We start from the raw sequence: 6358 nt of genomic DNA on the forward strand, positions 1-6358 counted from the left end.
TGTGCTGTTCAAATTCTGCCAAAAAAAGTCCCCACATTCAGGGGGAACTGTACACTTACACAAGAGGGTCTAGACTTCAGAGCAGGGATGTGCAGCTAGGACCTCAATTAGAAAATACTATTGTACTGGTGGTCATACATAATACAGCAAAATGCTGCTGTAAACCACAAAGTCAAGGCAGCCCCAAGTCTTCAGTATCTTCAGGGTCAAAACATATGACTGGGTCATTTAAATTAGCAAGTTACCTTTTGTTTATACTTCTCTTCTTATGAATAGCTTTAATTATAGCCTTCAGCAGAAACCTCAGTTAGCCTGGGAGTTTCCACGCAGCTTTTGCTGCCCACAGCCGGCTCCTGGGGCTCCTGCCAGCTCACTGAATCACCATGGTGCCAGCACTGACTCCCAGCTCCACAGGCGGTGCCATGTTAGCACTGCAGTGTTTGAGCACTTACGTTTGAAATACACCTTTGTCCATGCTCCTTGAGGTTGCGATGTGGAGCTGCATGGGAATTTTCCTGTAGCTGAACATCTCCATGTCACTCCCTCTCTGCAGCACATGAATCAAGGAACTGGAGGCTCCTAACCAGTGGTACCTGCGCTGCACTAGCCCACTGCCCCATTTTTTTTGGCATGCATTTGCCCTCAGGGACGGAGGGTGGTTGCGCATCAGGGGCGGGGACAGCAGGAGCTGCGAGGTCCCGGTGCACACAGCTCTGTGCTTGCCGCTCTGCCTCCCACCAGTGTCTGTTTGCTCCTTGGAAAAGGCCAGCGACACAGGAGAGATATCGACCGCCTCAGATGCTACCAGCTGCCCTGGTTCAATAACTAGGTCAGCTAAAGGTTAAACCAGCTGAGGCATACGCAGCAACTTTAAATTCAACAACAACAAAAAAACCACAACAACAAACAAACAACAAACACCCCCCCCCCCCAAAAAAAAAAAAACAACCAAACAAAAAACCAAAAAAAAACCAAAACAAAAACACCAAAAACCCCCAACCAAGCCTGGGGGGAAGCCTGGAGCAGATTCCCAGGCCGGCCTGGCGCAGTTCTCCTGCCCCTCACCCTGTCCTCCACTGCCCTGCAATGCTGGCAGTCCATGTCACAGCCACTCACACTGAAGCCATCTCACGTCTAGGGGGCTAAATGCACCTTAGACATAAATCAGTGACATTAAAACAGCAATTAAATAAACCTGTTTGCTTTGATGTACCTTATTGTGATATATTAATAACTTTTTGCATTATGTAGTAAATTCTGTCAGAAATCATAGTCCAGTTCCAAATTATACCATTTACCAAGCCTAATGGAACTTTAAGGACATTACACAGTATTTTGTCTAAGTATTTTAAATCAATCATGGTTTAACATGCACATGCACATTTTTTAATTTTCCTAGTGGTGTGTAATTGCATTTGAAACTTAGGCTTTTGCCACTTTGGTGGGAAAGACACATCTAGCTTTCCACACTCATGTAGGGAATAATACATACTTTGGAGATAGTGTAATCTGAAATTCCTCCACTGAAAAAATCAGAATGACATCTAAGGAAACTGCCTGTGGATCTTAGAGCCAGGTTTAAGCAGTGAAAAGATAATTTCTGTGCTAATACTGCCACCCATCGAGAAATAGGAGGCACAGCCATTGTATGTCCCTGTTTTCATCTCTTCTTCCTCTTTGGTACGCTGTAATGCTTTCATGTATATTTTCTCCTCACTGTTGTCTTTAATAATATAATGTTACCAGGTAAAAATTGTAAATAAACTAAATGAAAGTGGTAGGTCAAATATAGCTATAAACCAGAACAAAATCAGTAATGTATAGAATTCTCCCTGTGAATGGTGACAGGGAGCTACTAAACCCCCAGCGCATAAACATAGCATGTATAAATACATATCATGAAAGCACATGCAGAGCCCTGATCCAACCCAACAGAATTCTCCACCAGCTGGGCTCTTCCCTCCACCAGCTGGGCTCTTCCCTCCACCCCGGGAGAGCTGCACTTTTCCTTTGTTAGAAAGGGAATCTCCATCTGACCTCTTGCTATTTTCTCTGGGGTTCTTATACCTATTTTATCACCTACCTCACTAATGTTAAGATCAAACCACATGATTGCTTTTTGCTTGTCATGGCTTCTTCATCTTGTGGTGGTGGTTTTCCCCTCCATGCAACCCATAGCTGTTTCCGTGCCCTGGTTGTGAGAGGTTCCCTTATCTTCAAGTTTCTCTGGTTTCACAACTTCTTCCCTGAATGATGCTTTTACCTTTACCATTTCCTCTCACAAATTATCGACATCCATATCATACAATGGCCATTAGCAGTGAAACACTTGAACCACGAAATTTTATAATAAACTCCCTTGAACAAATATTTGATTTTCTTTATTATCCCTCGCATTTCCCAAGAGTTACCCCTGCACCTACAGTAAATGGAGTTAAATTTAGTTCAGGAAAAACGGCTGTTTTCTCCTTTCCTGACCCACCTTTTGCTGTGCAGTCCTGCTCCCACTGCCAGCTTTTGGTCAAAGTTATTCTTTGTTAGTGAAACTAACATGAGGTGCATGAGGGATGTAAGAGCTGTCCTTGGGTCAACAAAAAGACCCAAGGAAACCTTTTTATGAACTTTGTAAATATGAACTAAATGTATTTAAAAGGCCAGTGGTTATACAATGTACTTTAAAGCAATGCTCCATCTCTTTTCCAAATAGCAAGCGCAGTCTCTAATTAGCAAAAAGCCAATCTTGCTTATGACAAAAGGAGTAAACTACTTTTTTTCTTTTTTTTTTTTACACTTATAACTTCGTTTTCTGGAAAGTGGAATTAATTATGCTTTTGTATTAAGAAACATCATATAAATTATGGTTTTGTGTGCTATATAGACCCTAGGGTTATATTAAGTGATTGCATCTCCTGTACAGCTAGAGATGAAAAACTTACCAGGATGGCACAGATGGAAAGGTCATTAACAGAACTCAAGAAATCCATCTGAAAATCTCACTCTGTAAAGGTTTTATGTAACAGCTCAATCTCACTGAGATGCTATTGAATAACAGGCATGCTGGAAATCTTCTAATGCTTTACAAAGCCTGGATTTATGGAGAGGGGGTTACATCATTGTATTGCTTATTGTCTGAAGGATGAAGAGTGGAGAGTTCTAGACTCTGGTGATTCATTAAATATGGATGCTGTTATGGATTCTTTCAAAATGAAAAAAGACAGCTCAAAGAACGATTTTTTTCTGCATTTAACACAGCTTCAGAAATGAGCAAGTCTCCCAAAGTTCTTGAAAAATTTAAGGACTAACCATTTTTCAATTAAATAGCATTAGAAAAAACATGAGATTACAAAGGCAATAAGACATTGTTTGGTTAACTAAAGAGTTACTCCTTGACAGCTTCAGTTAGGACTTCCCATGCAATATTTTTACCTTCATGAGAGAGTGTGAACTGTTTCACAAGACAAAAGTTTATGAGCTGTGTAACCAGTATCAGAGTTATCCGTTACCCAACTGATGGAAAGTTCCTCCAGTCCAATGCTCTCTCTGTTGTTTATGATCTGAGGTTGTAGAACTTCTTTCCAGTTCTTACCACAGTTCTGGCAAATCTAAGATGCTTAGCTGCCACTTCTTACTCCTTAGCTGCATTCACGTATTCTCTTGGGTTATCTAAATTTTCACCTTATTTACTAATTTTGCTAAATATGTGGTAAAGGAATAAACTGCAGCAACTTGACCACTAAACTTGAACAGCACAAAATCAAAAAATCTAAATGGGCAATAGCACAACTTACACAACTTCACTGCTGGGTTTCAGTGTATTTGAGAAACCTGTGTGTAAGCACAGATATCTTTGCTTTGATTAAGCGTCACACAATTGTTACTGCTTGCAACTGAAATACTCCTTGAGATATAAGAGTTGCAACATTGTTTTCCTACGCATCTTGATGTAAAGTTGATCATTCTTAACCATTTACATTCTCCCATTCTTCCCTTACTGCTCTACAGAGATGTACATTAATTTTTCTATGTAATTTTGTATGCAAAGTTATTGGAAGAATGGGGCTTCCAGGACTTAGGGTGAATGCCTAAGAACAATATTTGAACAAAAAAATTTTAATTACTTGGAGGAATGAAAACAAAGTCTCCTGGTGTCAGAAACTGAAATATTGCATTTTATGACAAACATTTTCTTAAAAGACTTTTAAAACTGTATTACAAAAGCTGCAGAGAAGACTACCACACCCTGAATGGGGCCCTGAGGCCTGACACTGCTTGCTAATGAAGATAAGATAAAGTAGCAACTCGGGGCTGGGGACATTCACTGAGCACTTAACACCTCCAAGGTGGAGACCACAGCCCCAGGGCTATCAGCTGCCAGGCTCGAACAGACCCTCGCACCAAGGGGAGGGAGGAGAGGCTTTGGGTATCTTGGAAAAGCCTCTGGTCAGAGGGGCAGTGACTGCCCATCCTCCACTGCGCAGGGGAGCCCAGCTGAGGGGCCCTCACTGGGGGGGGAAGCTTATCCACAGCAGAAGGGGGTGACATGGCCCATCACAGGGGCCGCCCTCAAAGGGGTCCCCAGACCCTGCACCAGAACACCAGAGATGATGCAGCAGACCCTCAGTGTTGCAAGGGACAGTGTCAAGCCAGCCCCTGCAAGGGAGACACGTGGGCATTACCACCTGGCCCGAAGTGTGCATTAATCCACGAGATTCTGCACTCTTTGGCGTGTGCTGTGGTGGCGTGTGGCGGTGCACGGCGTGTGGCAGCATGTGGCAGCGTGGCCACGGTGGCGACGGGGGACCCTCACCACCAGCAGACCAGATGGAGGGGAGCAACGAGACGTCATTGGGACCCTCAGATGGGTGATGTGCTTCCATCTAACCCCTGGCACCTCTCCCTGTTCCCCCACCCCCCACACACACTTCTTTTTTCCATTTCTTTCTCTCTTTCTTTTCTCTTCCCTTCTCTTTGCCTCTCTACTATTAAATAAAATACATCCATTTTTTGGCATCCACATCTAACCTCGTTTGGTTTTAATCTCGTTTCTGGGGATATTTTGAACCTTCTAAGTTCTTTCCGGTTTATGCTCAGAGACTGAGCTTGCTTTGCTTTTCTGGGTTTAAACCGTATCGTAACACCTGGTTATGTCCTTTTAGCCCAACCTCCTAATACCTCACTTACATTTGGGTACACTCCCCAGTTTATCGTCAGCGGATGAATTCATGATACAAGATCCCTTTCACCAAAGGCAAAGGTATCCCTGTTTTGTCTACTTGCAAAATATTATTCCATCCATTCCTCAAACAGCCACAGACCTCACTCTAATGCAAACTGTAAATTTAAATTCTATGCAGCACCTTCCATGGAGGTAAATAGGTATTTTCAAATACCTCCCAAACAATGTTTATGGAATATTTGAGTAACTGTGAAGTGCAGTTATCTAATGTGCTTGAGCCTGGGACTTCAGAGCTAGAGGCAGAACTGAAGCTGTGTGTCATCTCTTGCAGGAAAAATAATGATGATGGACTTAGCCTCATGAATCCCTAGAGGACAGGTCTGGTTTCTAATACATGTAGCTTCTACTCCTAAATCAAGTAATCAGAAACTTTTAGCAGATTTTAGCAAGATTGGATTTCTGATATCTCATTAATAGCTGGTCAATAAAGCACAAAATATTTTCAAAATAATATTAAATTAATTCCCTAAAAGTAGTGTTGATGAATCAAAAATGCACCATATACAGTCCATATACAAGGAACGTTAGCAGCAGAAGCTAATTTAACAAGGAATAATATACAATTAAAAGACTTTCAGAACAGTCTGGACTGTTGTCCCAAGTTTGCACAATTCTTCAAACACCAAAGAGTATCCAGGTACACAGCAGTAATGGCATTTCTCTTTTCTTCTGCTTTTTGACTGGCCAGGAACAACCAACAAATTGAAAATACTGAACTAAAGGACTCTTAAGCAGGACTAGAATGCAACTGAAAATATTGGCAAGGACTTCTTCCCAAACCTGGATCCCAAGAACCATTCTGTGCATGTGCTTGTGTGCTGGGGTAAGCAATTGCAACTTATCCATTACTTAGACATTTAAATAAAATATCTATATAAAGCTATAAATGCTAAAAAATTGACCTGCCATTTCATGTGTCTGCTTTTGAAATGAAACTGTTCCGTTTACTCAGAACACTTGTTCTGTTTACTCTATGCCCTCAAAACAACAGACAGACTCACAATCTGTGAAAACCATGGACTAAATGAGAAGCACAGAGGACTGGAGAAATGGAAAAGTAACTAACCAGTTTTTCCTTGCCTCAGGTCACACTCATGCACAAAGCAATTACCAAAGGATTAT

This window comes from Corvus hawaiiensis, chromosome 10 (assembly GCF_020740725.1).
Source record: "Corvus hawaiiensis isolate bCorHaw1 chromosome 10, bCorHaw1.pri.cur, whole genome shotgun sequence".
Taxonomy (NCBI): Eukaryota; Metazoa; Chordata; class Aves; order Passeriformes; family Corvidae; genus Corvus; species Corvus hawaiiensis.